We start from the raw sequence: 21,868 nt of genomic DNA on the forward strand, positions 1-21,868 counted from the left end.
TAATTAAATAGTCTTAGATAATTTTTTGATTTCTGAGATCAAAATTGTGGAGTCAGTCATAAATGGGTCTTAGATTTTACTAAAAAAGACAAATATGAAGACCTTATTATAAGGAGAATATTCTGTTTCTTTAGATGGAAGCACAGAGAACAGTTCAATAATTTTCTACAGTTATAACGATGTAAAATTTAGATTGAAATGGCTGGGCTGTAGTAAGTATCAAGTTAGTTCAAGAAGTCAAGAAAGAAAATGTTTGTTTCAGTCTTATATTTGAATGGCAGTGGATAAATGAAAATCATAAAAGAGGAACACAGAATAATTGAATGATAGAAGAGAGCACCTCAGAAAGAATTAGTTGAAATCTTAGTGGCTCATTCAGATAGACATTAAGGGGATCATGGGATATTAAAAGGAAGATGACGGAGATAAATAAGAGAAAAGACTCTCTAGTCTCTAAAATTCTCAATCAGGATATGAGGAAAAGGAGATGTGAGGGGCTACTACTCACTCAGACCACAACAAAAAACACCTCTCCCTAAAAAAACAAAACAGAAATAACCCCACAGAAGAGCAAAAATAAAATAAACTGTCACTGGGGCTGAAGCCTAAATTTAATATTGGAAGACAGCCAGAGATCATAAGAGAGAACAGTCAGAAACATTGAAGTTGAAGTATATATGCAGTTACAGTGACAGATATGCAAGATGAGACAGGTCTTGAGAGAATTATTCAAGAGGCAAGACGGATAGGCTTAGTGATAGATTAGATTTGAGGGAATGGAAGATAGAGATGTTAAAAATGACTCTTGAGTTTTCAGCTAGGGTAATTGGATAGATGATCATGTCAATCCTGGATAGAGCATCACAAGTCTTTGATAGTTTAAGGTAGCTGAGAATCCTAAATTCAGTTTGGAAACATAGGATCTGAGATGCTCTTGAGATGTTCAACAGTCAGTATTACATGAAGAAATATGTAGAGACATCTTTCATGAAACTCTTAAATTATTTTTTGAGAGACAAGAGTAAACAGAATTCTGTGTAGGAACTAAAACTCTTGAAAGCGTACAATTGCTAGCCAGGATAGGGTTGAGGGAATGATGGATGGATTGACAGGAAGTACAATGAATAATTGTCATCAAGTAAATAGCTTCTCTCTGACATTTGGGGTATACTTAAACTGAATTTATGGAATGGATGTACTATTTTGTATTATGTGATTTTTTGTAATTTGCAAAAATGATTATTTTCCTAACTGATTACTTATTCAATGGAGAATTTAAAAGAAAACATGAACATTATTTGGCTTTTTGTTAAAATGTCTCAGTAGCCTTATGTCTGTAATCCTCGCTACTATGGAGATAAAAATATGAGATTGTGTTTGAAAACCAGTTCAGGCAGGAAAGTCTGTGGACTTACTCTTTTTTTTAAAGAAGTTGTACAAAGGAGTTGTGATTTAACAAAACAGCATATAAATAAAATGCCCTTTCCTGTCAAGTACCAATTTCTTGGTGCTTATTTGTCGGGCTTTGATGTGAGCTTTCTAAAACATTTTACTATTTAAGTTTTCAATATTATCTATTATAATTCAATTAGAACTTCTTGAGTACTACCCTGTGTGTTTGTGTTTACATATAGATTTATAGACACTTAATATGATTCTTTCCAAGTATTTACATTTCTTAACACATGCTATAATATCATTCTGTTTAAAAATGAGTAAAATTCAATTGTATATATGTGTATGCATGTGTACCTATGCGCACACATATATGTATATATTTGTATATGTACATACATTTGTATATATATGTATATATACATACATTTGTATATATACATATAAATCACATTCTATATATACATATAAGTGTGTATATACATCACATTTTCTTAATCCATATTTTAATTTTCACTAAGCTACCCAAAAAGCTGAAAGTTGAGTTTTGACTCAAGTGGTAGAGCACTAGCCTTGAGCAAAAATAAGCTCACAGTGTTCTGTGTTTGAAGCCCAGTACTAGAGTTCATGCACATGCGTATGAGCGTGTGCATACACACATAGCAAATGTTTTTTCTTTGTTTCATCAGCAATAAGCTGGATAGAATTTCTAATTGGTCTTGGTGTTACTTTTTTATTGTAAAGGTGATGAACAGGAGGGGAGTTACAGTTAAATAAGGCAATGAGTACATTTCTTTTTAAACACTGATGCCAGCCGCCCTCAATTTCTCCTCCTTTCCACTTCCTAATCCCCTCCATCCCAATTTCTCCTCCTTTCCACTCCCTAATCCCCTCCCTCCCAAGTTGTAAAGTTCATTTCCAACATAGTTTTAGAAGGAAGTTTTACTCTACAATCAAAATACCGTTTGTAAAAATGACCCAGCATTTTGAAGTCAGTGGAAGGATTACAGAAAGTGTATACAGATCCTAACAAGGATTTCTATAGGGAATAGGAGTAGGGTAAATAAGGAGAACTATATTATATGAATTTCATCTTACAAAGAGTAAAGCAGTACTCATTTCTTGACAGAGAGGAAAAGTACAGAGCTTAATATTTCCAAGTGTCATGAGGGTCTAGTACAGTGTTATATAAATATCAATGTAAACTATTGATCTGCCCTTCCTTGTTGGGCATGTATCTGCCACTCCAAATATGCCAGGACATCAATACATATTGCCTAGTCTTATATTTATTTAAAACAAACATTTATTAAGTAGTCTATATTCCTATAAGGTTTGGACATTTGTATATTAAAAATAGATTCCTGCTTTAAGTTAGTTTCTTTCCCTATATTAAAGTTTGATTATATGTTGAATTACCCATGCTAAAAGGGAAAAACATTTTCTTAACATAAATTTAAATTTCTTAATGTAAATTTAGTTCAACTGAGATGAGCTGTAGAGTATGATCTTTATGTATGTAATTTTATATTATGCAATTTCTGTAAATTGCATAATAGCAATAATAGAAAAGTCTTCAGATTCTCTGATTATAGAAATTATGTAATGGTTATAAAAAATAAAATGATTTTGCTACACAAGTATCACACCAAAGTGAAGGTAAGACAAAAAGAAGTCACACTGATGTGACCATAACTAATTAATATGTAGTATGTGTCTAATATGTCTTTTCAAAAAGGATAAGAAAAAATAAAAAGAATATATGGAGAAAAATAAGAGAAGGAAGATTAAAAATGGAAGAAGAAAATTAAGAAAAGTAACACATGTTTCTGGAGGTCTCTAGTCATTATGAGCAAATTTTCTCTTACTCCCCAAGTCCTTAGCTAAATCCTAGTAATGGTAATTAACCTACACTAAGTATAAATTATATGCCAGAAACAGTCCAAATTTCCTAAAATTAATTTGCTTATGTAAGACCCCATATTTCTGGTGCTATTTATTTTTATCTTTTAGATAAAAATGAGAAATCTGAAGTTAGAGAGGCTAAGTAATCTTCCTAAGTTTAGATAGCCTCTAAGCTGTGTGAAAATCCAGGATTACTTTGCTCTAGAAATTCTCATGACACTGACAAATGTGGGCCATTTCATAGTCACATTTGGCATGACTATTTCTGCTTAATTTCATTTTGATAAAATAACCTTTTTAATTTCATTTAAGACATTGCTTTTCTGAAGCCCTTTTAAATTTTTCCACAAAGACATCATCCTTCCTTCTCATTACTTGAGCTCATTTGATATTCATAAACCAGCTGTATTAAACAATTTAGGAATAGAATAAAGTTGTATTTGAGTTTTAAGTAAGTTTTTAATGTACATAATTCTGAGAATTCACTAAGAAAATAGAAATATCCTTTCCCTTGGACAGTTTACTAGAGAATTTGAAAATAAAAGCAATTTGAAAATGCCTGGCTCATGAACACAGCTTAAAACCACGAGTGTCTGTTTGGTATTTAATTCTTCAAGCAGGACCTTAACTACATAGTGGAGGGAACATGTTATGCGGTTTATTCTAATGCCAGAAATAATTCAAAGTACCTTTCATGTGCCAACTATTTTACCTTCATTATTTGATAAATACTGAGTTCATACTCTTAATCACTACCATCTTATGCGGGGAATCCTTAACATTTAATAATCCTTCATCTTTCAAGAGAGGACCATTATTAATATGCTATGGCATCTCCTGTCATGTTTTCTACGTATCCACTGGGCTAGCTCTTAATATTTTCTCTGTTCTTTTGCTTTGTTCCCTGAATTTAAAATTTTTCATTAGGTAATACCATAGTATTGATGGATGGAGAAAATAATTAAAAACTTGATCTTAAGAGTTATACTCATTTCTTTTACCTGTCAATGGGAAAGAATAAGATAAATGATCTTGGATGATAATAAGCCTATACACCAGGTTCATGCTCCCCAATAAGAGCTGCTGTCCCTCATTTCCAGGTACAATTGTCCTCTCAGAACTTGTTCACACATATCCTGGTGCTCTGAGCACATCACGAGTAAAGAGAAAGACCAGAACATCATTGAATAGAATGCATTTGTATTTCGAAGAGAAACTCTGTTGTCACTGTATTTGATTTTGGTATCCTGCATCTTGTATATACATTTGTCTAATTTGGGAAGGGGAAGGGGAATAACAAAATTCTGAAACAAGGACACAGGATGTCCATTGTAACAATGATACTCACAAGACACTATATTGGAAATGAATGTTAAAACTTGGCATGAGGGAAGAGTCAGGAAGGTGAGGGAGAGAAGGGACAGTGGAAGAATCACAATGGAAGGAATAAGGCTCTATGAGAAATATAATCATTAACTTACTGTGTAGCTTACTTTTTAGCATCTTTACAATAAAATTAACAAGTCAAAATTTAAAAAAAAAAACAGAAAAAATAAGTTCCCCACCCAAATCACAGGCTTTTCCAACTAGGCACATTTATGCCATATGACTTTTTTTAGTTATTAGAACACTTAAAATTACTGAGCATTTCTGTAAGTCTTCCATTTGCAGTAACAAAGACCAGGCTCCACCAAGTCCTTTTTATCACAAAGCTTTGTTGCTCCTATTCCTTTTGTTGTTGCTCTTATTGGCGACATTTTGTCACTGTTTTCTAAATCTCTGTATTTCAGGAGGCATATAAGAGAATGTGTGTGAAGATATATAGGTACAGTGAAAGTTGTGTGTATGACATATTTGTGTATATGCGTCTGAAGGTAGAGTATATATGTGTCTGAATATGTGTATGTTTGTGTAATCTGTGGGGGCAGTTGGACAGTAAGACACATTTCTTGGACACTATTATAATAAAAGCTTTTCTCAGCACACACACTTTCCTGTTGATAAAGGGAGATATTAGAGGCACTAATCATGACTCAACTTGTGTTTGAGCTCAAGGTATTTGTGTCATATCAAGTGAGGTGGACCCAATGAGCACATGCCATAAATGCACCTGACTACCAAAGGCAGCATGAATGTGATGCAGCATTCTTCCGTGTCCTGATGATATATTTATTAGCTGAGGATTGGAAGAAGGGAATGGAAAGACATGAAATCAATATGTGTCTAAGGAGGAAAATCAGGCCACTTAGCATGCATTTCCACCCCAGTCCTCAGGATTAATACTATTTTGTTTGCAAAAGCAAAATTCATGGTTGAGGCAGAACTGTTAACTTTCTTTTCTTGAACTTCCGGCATTATGTGCTTTCTTTCCTTATACATAACACTTTCATTATAACCATTACACGCCTGCTATATGTCTCCTATTGTTATGCTCTAGGATAAATAATATTTACAGTGTAAATGAACTACTGTCCAGCCAACAGTTTCCAATATGGTTGACTTTCTACCGAAACACATTGTGTGTTATGTGTAACTAACTTGGAATTCTCTCTTTATTGATATGTACCCACACTGCTATCACAATGAAATGAGAATCTTGGCCATGGAAAGACCCAATTAGTTTGCAAAATGTGGCTCTGTGGAGACTCATGGGGTACAGACCTCTAATCTGCCTGGAACATGGTGTTCTCTTGAAACTAAAACAATGCTCTTGGATTGGAAAGATACACTGCAGAGGGGAAGATATCTCAGAGTGTCATAGTGAATTATTCTCCTCCACACACTTCTGTGATCTCCCCTAGTGATTCAATCCAGGGCAATAACAGTAATAGGATACTCTGGCAAAAATAAATGCTAGGAAGTTTATCTCATGATAAAAAAAGAATATGATAAGAAGTAGGTGTTAAGATCTTTGAACTGAATGTTCGCACTAATCTACAACTTGCCTAAGATGGCAGTCACTTAAAAAATAAAGTTCCCTGTTCACAACTCAGAATTAGAGTAGAAATAAATTATCTCAAGATATGAATATAGAAGTGCTTTCATATTCAACTCTGAGTGAAAAATTAATTTCTCATTTTGCTTTACTAAAGGAAATTGAGAACTTCTGACTAAAACTCAGTATCTAACCATTATAACTTGAAGTGATCTATTTGTACGTGCTGTATTTGTAGATTGAAATTAATTTTTGAAAGCATATTCTTTTCTTGTTATTACATTCTTGATACTTAAAAATGTTGCATGTATAGTACGAACTCAATAGAGGCTTATGAGAGGGATGGTAGATAATTCCTCACCATTGGAAGGGTAATTAGGCAAAAGTTCTGTTAACAAAGAAATTCCTCCAAAATCTCTATGGAAAGCCAGCTGCTGGTGTTGATTTTGCAGAGCCCATACACAACAAAGTATGTAAATCCACTAACTCAGATTGTGTTTCTCAGGACACTGCTCATTATGACTGGATAATAAATGGGAGTGCACAAGTCACCATTAGCACAGAACAGATTGTTTGGGTAGCAAAGACAGCAGCTGTCACAGCTTGACAGCTTCCTTGTTAGTGAATCAGCCTCACTGACAGCCTATTTGATTGAAAACTACTTTTCACTGACAGTGTGTTATAGCTGATATACATATGTATCTCAAGAAAAACCAGACACTTGCTGAATACCCATGAAAGGTTGAGAAGCTACAGCTCTATGAACTATGTTTTTTTTTTTTTAAAAAGGATAACACTTGTATATTGCAGGTCAAACAGTGCACAAAACACTGTGCTTACAAAAAGCACACATGTTAACAGAGGAGCCTAGGAAGCATGGTGGCTGACTGGTTGTTAGGCCTTGTCCATGGTTTTTAAATTGATCGTGCTGTCATACGAGATTCATTTGCAACCAAATGAGGCCAAGGTGAATACTGAATCCTTAGGAAAGGAATGCTCATCCTAGTTATTAAATATACAGACTGTCAAGGGATGAATACAGGGGAATATCACCTCTATTTTAAAAAAAGGTACTATGAGAAGAGTAGGTGACACTAGGAAGCACAACCAGTCATGTAGAACACAGGCAGGTGTGGCATACACTACTAGGTACAGACTTGACAATGAATTTCAATTCTGCATAGCTCTGTTTCAGCAGCAACCAGTAGAGATGTGGGGATAAGAATAGTTCAGATATTCTGGGGTTACTTGAAATGTGACAAGGATGACATCTCACTGGAACAAGGCACATCAAATCAGCTCCTTTAGACTTCTCTAGAAGGTTCAGTAATTTATTCTCCCTATGCTCTTCCTTAGAATGATCCATATGCTTTGGGACTTAGAAAATATGGTGAGTTAATGCATTTACTTGATAGCTTTGTTCAAGTTCTCATTTGTCATCATCACATAATTTGGCAGAGTTCTGGCCTCTTTTCAAATGAGAGACAGGATCAGAATAACCAACATGTCTGTAGGTTGGAGGATCAGTGCAGCTACACCCAGAAGTTGATTAAAGAAGTCTGGCAGGGCTGTATCCCTCAGACTGGCAAAACCCAACTATTATTGTAGGTGCTAGTAATATTGACTGTAACATTGTAGAGAGAACATGTGTTTGAACCAATGGTGAAATGTTTAAGCCATGGGATAAAGACAAACAATGAAGATGATAATGTTAGAATAACTGAAATATAATATATGAACCGAGGCAGAATAAAAGGGAAAAGCAAAAGGGAAGAAAAAAACTGCAGACAGGGGAGAAGGAGAATATGACCCAAAGGGTTCAGCATGCAAATGAGACTTCCTTTTTTTGGTGCTGATCCTGGGGCTTAAACTCAGTACCATGGTGTTGTTCCTGAGTTGTTTTTGCTCAAGGTTAGTGATCTACTACTTGAGGCACAACTCCATTTCCAGCATTTTCAGTAGTTTATTGGAGATAAGAGTCTCACAGACTTTGCTACCCGGGCTAGCATCAAACTGTGACCCTCAGATCAAAGACTCCTGGATAGCTAAGATTATAGGCATGAGTTTTCAGCTCCAGAAAATGAAACATTTTTAAACTGAAAGTGGGATAACAAATCAACAGAGGTTTTGCTTCTTTTTTTCATTCATTCATTCATTCATTCATTCAAAGTTCCTTAGAACTAATAAAGTGCACTATTACTGCTTTAGTGTTCAGTATGCAATGGAGAATCTGTAAATGTTTATCTAGCCTCACAGTAGGTAAATTTTAAATATCTGTTCTAAAGAAGCTGAATATTTCTTCCTTGTCACTTTTGATATTTTTCACTGAGCATGGTAACAGCAAGAGTCCCAGACAGGTTGTCATTCTTTTATCTAGGATTGAGCTTGTGAGAATCACTGGGACTTTGAGATGTGGCTAGCTATATTCAGGAACAAGGAAGCAAAGTTCCAAATGATGGAGAATAAACATGTCTTAGAAAAGATTAAACCTCAGACTTGGTGCTACACAATCTTCAGACAGAGAGAAATGCCCTCCATCTGAAAAGGTAGGAGGCCTCTTGTTTGTTAGGGATAAAATTCTGTAAAAAATTCAAACAAACAAAACCAAAACAACAACAAAAAAGAAAGCAGCTGTCTAAATATTTGCCCTATCCTTTCTCTAACCTGACCTGAAATTTCTCCCATTTTTGGTACAATGTTAAGTTTGTCAACAAGTCTACAGAACACAGTTGTCAAAATACACTAATGCAAGCTAACTGGACAGGAAAGACCATATGTCTCTTGCAATATGTCTTTTTACTGAGTGCAATAATATAAGTTGTAGAGTACTTGTGGGAATATCGTAAGCCAGAAAAGAAAATGTGCTGTTGGAAAACTGATAGGTAAATTTGAGAATATATTGCATCATAGTAAAGCTACAAAAGTTGCACTGATAAATATTTCATTGACTTTTCAATTGTACCAGGCTTAAACCTCTCTGAAAGAAATACAGTGCATCAGTCTGTTATGCTGCCTCTATGTGTTTTCAGCACCCACTCTTAGGAGGAAGGATCAAAAGGAAAGAGGTTGTTTTGAAGAAAGAAGGTACTGTTGTTGTTAAAATTCTTGGTACTCCAGTTGGGTACGAAATACCATTGTATATGTATGTGAGTGGTCACAAAAATTTGTAAACCCTGAGCATGTTAAAGTTAAGACACATAATATTCTAATGTGCCTATATCCAGTGAGATTTCAGAAACAATCCAGACACATTGGGTGGTAAATAGAATGCCTTCAGGATTGATATTTGATATAGTTTTGAATCATAAGTCATTCATTAGCTTTCCTCATAGATTTTTGCAACAGCAGAATCAAACTGAAATGAATACAAAGCAACGAGGGAGGTTTTCATTATTGACAGAAAATATGAGATAAATTTCCTGTGGACTGCAATAGGAAAAGGAATACAAAGTAATGAAGAATCCTTTGATTAATTTAAAGATTCTTGCATTTGTCTAGAGATGACATGGAGCTTCCCAAAGAGACTCTACTCTTCATTGAGAAAAACCCTTTTAAAAATACAGTCACTCCCATCCTCCAATATTTTGGCACTTTAGTCCCTAAGACTGCCTCTTCTGTTATTTATTTTGTTTACTCTCCAGCCACTCTACTTATGGGTTATGAACATGGCTTATCCCTGGATCTGGACTACTGCCTAGATAGCCAACTGGTCAACTTTCTCATCTTTAATCTCCTGTTCAAATATTATCTTCTCAATGAACCTATCCTAAACATCCCAATAAAAACCCAACTCCCAGCATTCAGTTTACCTTTACTTCCACTATCTTTTCTGTTTTTCCATGTTTATTGTATATTACTATATAGTATTGTATCTAATAATACTATTGTTAGATACAAAACTATATAATAATAGCATTATTAGATATAATAATGCTATATGATAGTAATATTATTTTGTATATTACTATACATTTCTAATATCTGATTTTTTGGTTTGCTTTTCCATTCTCAGTTGTTGTTTCCATGTCTTTCTTTTATTAAATGAAATCTCCATGAAGCCAGGATTTGTTTCATTTATTTCTTTAACTCCCAATCTCAGGTGGGTGCTGATATGGATCAGTACTCAGAAACTACTTTATGTATGATTATAACAGATGTGAATTCTTGGAAAACATACTTAAAATGCATGCTTTAATTTTAAACATTTTGAATAGACTTGAGTGGTTTCAATGCACTTGTTATCACGCCTGGCACAAATATAAAAGGTAGCCATCTTTAGACTATAACTGCATTTCTGCCTGTATCAGAGAGATCCTTGGACAAGAGTTCATTCCCATAACTTCCCCAGGCTTGTATTTGTCCATTTATAGTAGCAAATAAATAGTGTTTGAAAAACTTCTAGAAAGGATAATATTTTCCCTTCATACAATATCATTCTTCAATAGTTTTCCTACTTGGGCTCTTATTGGCTGTCTTCATACCACTAACAGAGTTGTATAACTTTAGATAACGCACAATTTTGCTACTTCAACTGTCTGCATGAAAATGGTTCCTTATGTATCTCACCACTGAAATGCAAATTAGGAACCATTCTATATGATAAGTTAGGTTTGTATATCACTTTAAAATTATGCCTTTACAAAATAGTATACGTGGGATTATTTTCTGGTTAGAAGGTATTTTAAAGCAACCTCACATTTTCTGGCTTTCAAAAGGTGCAAATACTTTGAATGTTTTGTAAATAGAATAGATGGATAGGACACTTATAGAAAGTTTAGGTAAATCAATATTTATGATACAATTCAAGCATACTCCTTGATACACTAACTATTCAGGGCAGCAATATTCTTTCAATGTGTTTAATCTTTGAATGAAGAAAGAAATCTGAGCCCATAATAGAGTGTAATTCATTTTTAAAATGTATTCTTAGGAATACAGTATAGTCTGCACTAGGTGAATTTCTTTAAATTATGAAAGCAGCATAAAAAGATAGTCTTTCAAGGATTATTTTTATAATGCAGTAACAAATGAGGGAAATGAATCATTACCTTAGGACTTTTTCTGTTTTGTTTTAAATATGCAAGAGAACCATCTTTGACTCCATTGGTAAAATTTAATTTCTTTTAGAGGAAATGACTAAGTCTGAAGTTTCTTGACATTTGATGAAAAACTGGAAGTAAGAGGGTGCCATTTATCTTCAGTGTCTAGATTCCTTTGATGGATGAAGTGAAGAAGGAAAAGTGGGTATTGAATTTCAATCAAGGTTAATCAGCTGACACACTGAGCTATAGAGAAGTTGACGAATCATTAGGAAGCTCCATATTTAATCACATTTTGGCCACCTTGTACAGCATGGGTCATGAACTCTAAAGCAGGTATTTTTGGATTGCCACATTAACAGCAAAGAAAAATTACTTGTTAGAATTATAAACTCTTTTTAAAAAATTACTTCTTCATCTTATAGGAGCAGTACTCACTTCTTGTGATGGTTTATTCAAAAGTGTGAAAACTTTTAAATACAATGTTTTTTTTTCCTTTCTAGATTATGATGGGCTATTTTTAATTTCCAATAATATGCATATGCTCATGTGTTGTAGAGGTATGTGGGTACATCATGTATATTTATATAAATGTATAGGAAATGGAAATTGACTCTTTAAGATGAATTTTACTTTATATCTTCTCAGAGGTAGTCAATACACATTGGTAGACTACCCTGGATTTTTGTATTCTCTCCTGTGAAAAAAGGAGCATATCGTAGTAATTTATAACAGTCTGTAGAATGCAACCAATCTGAACATTTATCACTTAGGAAAATCTCCCAGAAATTAACTTATCTTTCTCCTAAGAGTTATAAAACATGATAATTGATCTGAGGATGGACTAGATAACACACTGGTTCAATCTGTCATTACTAAGTAGGATGGGTATCAGAGAGCAAGGCAATCTGTTCAAGAATTGAAAAAAAATTAATGAGCACCACACGTTTGAAAAATCACTTCTATCTTCATATGTAGAAGTACCTATATTATTTCAGACTAAATTATAAGTGAGTCTATATATTGGACCGAATATTACAGGAGTCTTTTGACTCAGTTTTCTCATTCTTCATAAACTTTACCCAATCTCAAATCTAAGATAAGAATATTTCTTTCTTCAGCATTTTTAGCCATTGGGACACATCTGGTTTCCCTGATATATTTGGTAAGATATCTAAGTGTTGCACAAAATAGTCTATCTGTTCTGATCCAGGGACCATTAACAATGGCATAGGAACCATTTTCAGAAATTTGATCATCCAACATTTCATTGAATTCAAAGAAAGTACATTGGATTGATCTCATCTCTGATAAGAAAGGGAGTGGTAATGCTTATATTCTTATTAATTTGTACTCAATATCTATTTGAGGCCATACATAAGTATCCTATTTCTGTGCTAGCAGATGTATTACCTGTAAATTACTTTCCTTTTTTCTTTCCCTTTTCTCCTGACAAGCTCCAATGAACTTTCAATTTTTCATGTATAAGCTTTTGTCTATTTGTCAGTTTCCCCATGGTTCTGATAGTATACAATTTGTCCTTAATTTACCTTTATGACTAACATCACTATTTCTATGTGGGTTTGAAAATAAACAAAGAATAAGAACTAAATATATGAACTCTGTCTTAGTAGCATCATACACAGAAATATAGCAGAATTATCTTACTGGCAAGAAGTAATCAGTCTTTTAACCAGCATACATTAGATATAGTTAGCATATTTTCATGAAAATAAAATTATGTTATAGCTCATTTATAGGTTATCACCAAAATATCCCCAAACATTTATAGTATATATACATATTATATACATACATGCACATATGCATATATTTGCATATATACAATATATGTGTATATATGTGTATATATGAACAGTGGAGAGCTTCTTCCATTCCAATAAACTATTTAATACTTAATCCTACTAGGTTTCCTGAGCCAGAAAAAAATATTTAGTGAACTGGCACTGTACCCATTCACGGATATTTATAACTTTCTTAAAAGATGCTTTGGGCTCTAAAATATCGTATAAATCATCTGGGTCAAGAAACAATTTTGTTCTGAGAATTCAATTTAGAATGAAAACCAGAACACTTTCTGAATTACCTGACCACAGGGTAGAAGAAAGTAGTTCAACTATCTAAAAGTTTAGATGAAGGAAAATATACACACTATATATTTAAGATTAGTATGGCTTAGGAAACAAAGAACTTGAGTGTAATTTATATGAAGACAAATTCCAGTAATTTTGATAAGAACAAAGAATTTGCATTTTTATTTAGTCTTGACTTCCATTTTAAAGGTGGGATTACTGAGTTTTAGGGAAGCTAAATGATAAATGCAAGAGACAAATATAACATTGCTGCTCAAAGATTTATTTTTGGTCCTATAAAACTACAGAAAGCATTCAACTAGGAGTGAGCAGGCATGCATTCTATTTGTACATCTTCTGACAAGATAAAACCTTAGGCAAAGCACTTACATGCTCCTTTGCCTAATGTAGAAAATGCGTGGTTTAACAAACATCACCAAAGATCCCTTCTAACTCTGAAGATATGTATCTGTTTCTTGTTCCTTCAGGTTGTTTATCCATGAGTCTTTAATGGTACTCTGACCAAAAACTTTCCTGTCTGTCACTGGAGGAATAAATTTGGAAACTTTTGCTTATTGTTTATAGGCTTTTCAGAAACCATATTTGCCATGTTCAGATTTTACCAATACTATTTCTTAATAAAGCCTGAATCTCCTATTTACATACTTAATTCATTATTCAATTGCACATCACCAACTGATTTCCCAGTGACTATTTTCTTTTTTATATTGTGAAAATACCACACAGAGGGGTTACAATTACATGGGCAAGGTAAGGAGTACATTTCGTATCAAGCATTGTTGCCTCCTCCTTTGTTTCCCCTTACCATTCCTTCCCAGTGACTATTTCTAAATGTGATTCCTTATATTCTCAGCTGAAATCAATTATTCCTTTCTTTGTGCACAGTTTCTTACTTTAATCTTATTCTGTAGCCTTTTATGTATATGTAGAAATGCCTAAAAGCATGTGAAATGTGCAGTTTCATTTTAAGCAATGTAAGATACTAAAGCTACATGCACAACTCTCTCTCTGTGTATATATATATACACACACAACATACACACACACACACACACACACACATACATACATACACACACACATACAAAATGGAATTCTATGCCCCCACCAGAAAGAATGACCTTGCCACATTTGTTAGGAAATGTTAAGACTTTGAAGCAATTATATTATGTGAAGTAAGCCAGGCCCAAAGAAACATAGGTCCCAAGGTTTCCCTTATTTGCAATAACTAGTATAAGTCGAGGACAAGCAGAATAGGTCAAAAGCTATGTACATATGACCATATAAGATGATGTTAAGTAAAATGAAACCCAAGATAGGGACACAACTTGTTTTTTTCTTTCTTGCTATTTTTTAACATATCTAAAATGTACTATTTGATTTTTTTGTTTCTCTTATATATTCTTCCCCCATGGAATAACCCCTGTTTTCACTGTATTTGATGTCGGTGCCTGCATCTTGTATACACATTTTTCTAATTTGGGGAGGGGAAGGGAGATAAAAAATTCTGAAACAAGGATACAGGATGACCCATTGTAACAATGAGATGTACATGACACTATGTAGAAAATGAGCTTTATAACTTGGGGGGGGGAGTGGGGAGTTCGGGAGATTGGGAAGGAAGGAATGTTAGGGGAAAAACAAAGGAGGAGGTACAATGCTTGATATGAAATGTACTCATTAGCTTACTCATGTAACCGTAACCCCTCTGTACACTATTTTTACAATAAAGAACATAAAATAGAAAATAAGATGCTATATCTTACCAATCAAAATTATTAAGAACAAATAATATTCCAGATTCATTGTGTATGCAGAAACTTAAAACTTTCATAATGTGAAATATAATTGGAAATGTGTCTTTCTTTTTTAGATCAAGACTTAAGGAGGGAGAAAAACAAAGGAGGGGGTAACAATGCTAGACAAGAAATGTACTCATTACCTTACTCATGAAACTATAACCCATCTGTATAGCATCTTTACAATAAAATAAAATTTAAAAAATGTATATCTGATGGTTTAACATTTCCAGTTTAAAAAGTTACGTAAAAGACATAAACAAGAATTAAACAGCAATGTACAGGATTGACCCCAGTGTAGAACCAAATAAAAACAATCTACCAAACAATAAAATGCCATTTTATGTTGTGCTACACTTACATATGATACAACTAAGCCCTGGAAAAGAACATTCCTAAAGATTAAGTTTTTGAGAACAGAATAAAATATATTAGAGTGGACAGTATTTGGAATATGCACAAAATGTAGTAGCATAAAAGCCTAAATGTTAATAGTGATTGTTTTAAAGTGAATATTCTTTTTCTCTTTTTTATGTTTTTTTTACTGTGAAAATACTGTACAGAGGAGGGGTTACAGTTACATGAGCAAGGTAATGAGTACATTTCTTATCAAGCATTGTTGTCTCCTCCTTTGTTTTTCCCCTACCATCCCTTCCCTACCATCTCCACAACTACACTCCCCCCACCACCTAAATTGTAAAGTTAGTTTTTCAACATAGCGTCTTGTACATCTAATTTTTGCAATGGGTCAACCAGTATCCCTGTTTAAACAATTCGTTTTTTTTCTTTTATTTAGCATTTGTAAAGCTGACAATAAAATTCTATTACATGATAATAGGTAAAACTACAAATGTTGAAAAGAGTTTTATTTCCCCTGATGATGTTTCCTCTACTGGTAAGGCTAAATCCTGAAATACATACTAATTGGGAACTGAGAAGGCTGAAGCTTTACTCCTGGCCCTCCTATGTATGTGCACAAGGCAAATTAGACAAGTGCTTTGTCGTCTACATTGCAAATGCTGTATAAAATTTTATTAAGTCTATTAAATATCAGATTTTCTATGAAAAGACTCTTGCAGACAAACTTCAAACAAAAGTGAGGGTTTCTGAAAGTGCTTAATAAGACTTTGTAACATTTAATAAGATATTAAAGGATACTTAATGCCTAAATATGATGTTTATTAAGTATCTTCTCATAAAATAAATCATTAGAATGATTGGAAAAAATACTGATTTCTCTCCTTTTTAGTTATTAATTTTGTTGAGAAATGCTAAACCATGGAGGTAGCCAACACAGAAATGGTGGTATGTAACAAGAAATTTCAATGACCCCTGAATAACAACTGTGATTTTCAGGACATTTTTTTCTAGTTTGAACCAGAAGTTATAGCTTACACTATTTATGGTGAAATGACTCCATACAGATGCAGTGGCATCAGAACTTTGGGTCCTAATTAGATACAGCTGTTCTTGGAAACTTGCATCTTTATCTCTAAGACTTAAAACTAGTAACTGCAAGTTTCACATTCTAAAGTGCAGTTTGAACTTCTGATGATACAAATGTAGAAATAACAAAATTTGAAATGTAGACAACGTCTGTCTTATTACAAATGAACCTTATGTTTTCCTGCTGTTATTGAGAGAAGTTTTCCTACTGCTTTTTTAAAATGAGAGTATGTTTCCTTTTCTTTTTACTTCAGATATTTCAAGAAAACTTTCTACTAATAAGAGTTGTTTTTCCTAAATTTGGCTTAAAGTAAATGTTGTGTTATTACTGAGTACTTAAAACAGTATCATGATTTTTGTTTTAAATAATTAAAACGTTATAGAAAGTGAGTATCGGTCAATATTTGCAATGTAGAAATGTGTGTCTATTGACTTGGAGATATCTACTATATAATATCTTTAGAAGAGTAGAATTACAGTTAGGTAATAGGAAACAGTATATTTTTCAGAGAGAAATATTACCACTCTTAATAGTACCTTCTTAATCTTGAAAATATTTTGCCAAAATTAAAATATATAGAAACTCATAATCATGTAGTATATATCTTTGTTATTTTTAATGGGCATAGAACATACTCCAGAATGACATATGGTAGGGGAATACATACACACACACACACACACACACACACACACACACACACACAAACACATATCTTTGGAATGGGAAAGAAAAATGGGATTCAAAGCATTTTTTTATTAGTGGCAAAAATGTGACATATGAGAGCAATAATTGATTTACATGTTCTGGTTCAGTCTTCAGTTCTGCTTGTTCTAAGAATGTCTGTATGGCAGAGGGAAAATAAAAAAGAAGCATCATCTGAGTTTGGTCAAATAATCAAATACTTGTATGACCTTTGGAAAATGAGTATGTCTTTTTCTACAGCTTGAAACAAAATTGATGGGTTTTTAGGAAGAATCCAGACACTGCTCACTGCACATGCCTGTCACATCTTGTATCCTTATTTCTCTGTCATCTTTGTTTGATCATTAATATGTTTCAGCTTTTTAATTGAATTACCATTCATACTTCCAAGACAGCCCAAATGTCATATCTCTGGTAACCTTTTTCTGCCCCCACAATCCCATATGATTTACTCAATGTTTTACAGGATGAATTAGTGAACATTTATAAATCAATAAATATGTTAGAAGTTGTTGATGAACAAACTTAGTTACTTTTTTGGAGGGGGGGTTGGTTGTGGGGCTTGAACTCTGTCCTTCAGCTTGAGTGCTGTCTCTCCACTCTTCAGTTCAAGGCTAGTGCTCTACCACTTGAACTACAGTGCTATTTCCTGTTTTCTGGTGTTTTATTGGAGATAAGAGTTTCACGGACTTTCCTGCCCTGGCTGGCTTTGAACTGTGATCCTCAGATCTTAGCCTCCTCAGTAGATAGCATTACAGGCATGAGCCACTGGTGTCCTGCCACGAACAAACTTAATTGTATATTGCCTAGAAAATACAATGCCTCCTGTTCAAAACCCAGTATAAACATAAAATACAAATAAATACAATCCTATGTTTAAGATTTTTTAAATTTTCTGTATTTTACTTCTAAGATATTTTAAGAGTATTTAAAATATATTTTTGGTGTTTTTAAATATTTCAAGAATATTTAGTGTTTTCTAGTTCATTGTTTAGTATAATCTTACTATAGGACAAAAGAAGAAAGAGGAGGATAAGAAGGAGGAGGAAGAAGAAGAAGAGGAAGAGGAGAAGGAGGAAGAAGAAGAGGAGGAAGAGGATGATGAAGAGGAAGAGGAGGAAGAAAAGGAGGAGGAGGAGGAAGCAGCAGTAGCAATGTTGATTGCCTTTAAATGCAGCATATAACTTTATAACTATTGTCTTTGAGGCCATATTTATGAAGACCTTTGCACAATCATGAAATATATAGCAATTTAACGTATTTCAGAATACTCTAATAGTCATGTGTATAAACATTGTTATTCCGAAAAAGAATTTTGGTTGACAGTGTAAGAAGACTTTGATTTGAGAAAATCCTTTCTAACCAATTGTATTAAATAAGATTTCTGTTTTATCTTCCCGACTATTTGTTTGAGGAGTTTAATTTTCATAAATTTGTCATACTGTTTTGTCACTTTATATATAGCCTGCTTGATTTCTAGTCATTATTGGTTTAATCTATTCACATGTAGGGAATAGGTAATCTTTATTAAAAGTAGACATTTAACAACGAAAAGAGAGTTCTTGATAATACCTCATTTACAGCCATCCAGATGCTGCCTCTGTTGTTATCAGCATAACCAGGAACTGTGCTTTTTTCTTATGATGAATATTTGAAGTTTGATATTAATATTTTCTGTATGAGTGAGTGATGGCAAAACAGCAAAGTTGAGGTCTTTAGTAAATTGCTGAAACTCACATAGGTAAAACAGGACAAAGCCACTCTTAAGCTTGCAGTTATAAAATAAATTACTTGTCTATTTACATGATATTTTACCTTATTCCTGTTACAATTAGAAAATGATAATGACATAAATATGATGATATATTTCTTATATTATTCATATTTAAAAGGGATAAGCTAACAAAACATCAAAAGCTGGAGGGAATGTAAATGTTATTGCCAATGGAAAGAAGGTAATCTGGAAAGACCACATGTGGTAAGATTTCAACTTTTTTTTTATTATGGAAAAGGCAAAATTATGAAGATTTGAAAAAGACCAGTAGTAGTGGCCAGGGGTTGGAAAAAAAAATGTGGCTGGGGAGATAAACACGAATGTGTAAAGTCCTATGCCAGTGTCATTATTCTGCATTATACTATGATATAGATATTATGTATAGATCTATAATATATACAATATCAAGAGTGAATCTTAATGCAAACTGTAGAATTAATGTTAATGTGTTAGTTGACATTAATTGCAACAACAATACTACACTCAAGCCGGGGACTTGTGGCTTACGTCTTTAATCCTACCTACTCAGGAAGCTGAGATCTGAGGATCCTGGTTCAAAACCAGCCTGGGAAGGAAAGTCCCTGAGACTCTTATCTCCAATAAACCACTCAGATAATGAAGTGGTGCTGTGGCTCAAGTGGTAGAGCGCTAGCCTTGAGCTGAAGAGCTGAGGGACAATGCCCAGGCCCAGAGTTCAGGCCCCACGACCAACAAAAACAGAACAAAACAAAAAACACAAAACAAAAAACCCCCCACAATACTACACTCAAGTAAGGAGTTAATATAGGAAACTAGTGATTTGAGATAGAAGTATAGGGATACTCTCTATATTTTCAGTATAACTGTCTTTTAAGCTCTTAAAGTACCAAAATAAATCATATTTACAGTAAAATAAATAAATCATGATGGTATTGTGACTTCACTACAATGGATTCAATTCTTGGTCTATTTTGAGGGTTTGTGACAGGACATATTTTTTCTTTACACTGAACATCTTTAGTGGATGGCAGGGAGGGGTGTCAACCATAAGATAGAATAAGGAATTTATTGTAGGTTAATCTCAAACAGGTCAAGGGATAAATAATTTCCAAACCCTTTCTTGTAGAAATGACAAGTGAGCCTTTTAGAAGACATGGACACATTCTAAGCATAAATAAAAATTTGACATTATAAGTGCTGATTTTCAGTGAAAGTATAAATTTGAGAGGAGACTTTTTAATACAGGAGTTTAATAATGGAATGCTAAGTATTTTCCAGCTGACAAAAATGTTTCTTTGATAAATACTGAGAAATGAAATACATTTTGTATTGTGAATTTCAGTGTGGAAGTTGCAGCAGATCATCAGTATCTATGTACATTGCAGTTTGCATGTTTGTCAATTGAATTTTTACTCCCATGTTTGACTAGGTTCCATCAAATTCCTCTTATGATATCAAAAGTACACTCTTCGACTCCATTCAGAAGAAAGATTTTCAACTATGCTTCTATTTCATTTGTTCAAGAAGAACTTATTAATTATGTTAACTTAGGCAGAATATTGAGCTAATTGCTGAGATGCAAGCCATAAAGGAAACTTTCTTGAACCATTAAGGTGCTTACAAATGAGTTGAATGGCTATCACAAACAAAAGAATATAGAATATGGTGGAAGATTCACATGTACTAAACACACAGGATAACCTATAAAAATCACACTATGAGTAAAGTCTTTAGATAGACTTAAAAAGAACAGAACTCCTAAAAGAAAAATTTACAAAACTTATTTGCATCCAGTTTTAGAGAATTTGTGATTCCTTTCCTGAGGAGAAGATTCCTTTGATATTGAAAATCACAATTAATGTACACAAATACAGAATTTGAATTGAAGAGAGGTTAATAACTGAATCATCACCAAGGAGGAGCACATCTGATAGAATCACAGTTTTTTATGTTGATAGGAAGGATAAATCCCACAGTCATTTAAATTTCATCCCTTCTATCCTCTATCAGCTTTGGGACTAGACATTCATATCTTTTCTAAAAAGCAAACAACTCAGGAAGGCAAGACGTTTACGTGTGTGTAGAAGGATACATGAGAAAACCCAAATGTGCAAAGCTGAACACACGCGTGTGCACGCACACACACAAGGTGTTGCACCACTGCCTTTTATCTTATCTAGTGAGTCCTGGATTGGTCAGGCTCAGGGTTCATAGTCTCTTGCAATTGGCTAAAACCCTGAATTTAAACCAAGTGTAAGGAGTCTTGGCAAGCTTCTAAGGAACTGAGGTTCTTGTAGAAAGACTATAGACACATTTCAAGGGCTTTACATCTTGGCAGACAAAGGGTGAAGAACTTAGCAAAGCCAGAATTCAGAGCAAGAATGCAGAATAAGGCAAGTAAAAGTGGTGTCTTATAAAGGAATATAACGCACTTTGTTAGAAAAGACTATCATTGACAATTCCTCCCTCTTTTATTTTAACACTATTCTTCCAATATTTTAGTAAAATTTGAACCTGATATTTGACATTGACCTCAATAACTGATAGGATGTGGCAATCTGCTTTGTTAAAGTGGTTTCTATAAATCTAAGAATTAGCCCTCTGACTCAAGTTAGGACACATCCAGTTAAGATTATCTTCCAAGGTCCAACAATAAGGGGCATCAGAATTGAGGCTATTGTTTCCTTTCATTTTCCAAATCATTGTTCTAACCACCCAGTGAGTGGCTCATTCAATTGCAGGATTTGGGCTAATTCATTAGCCATATCTGTAAAGC

The 21,868-nt window shown here is 33.7% G+C and overlaps 1 protein-coding gene across 2 annotated transcripts in view; it reads right to left on the reverse strand.

Moving 5' to 3' along the window:
- The window catches only part of Negr1 (neuronal growth regulator 1), an 865,320-nt gene that overhangs the window by 230,797 nt on the left and 612,655 nt on the right, over positions 1–21,868 (reverse strand). The window lies entirely within an intron of this gene.

Source organism: Dipodomys ordii, unplaced genomic scaffold (genome assembly GCF_000151885.1).
Source record: "Dipodomys ordii isolate 6190 unplaced genomic scaffold, Dord_2.0 Scaffold51, whole genome shotgun sequence".
Classification (NCBI taxonomy): domain Eukaryota; kingdom Metazoa; phylum Chordata; class Mammalia; order Rodentia; family Heteromyidae; genus Dipodomys; species Dipodomys ordii.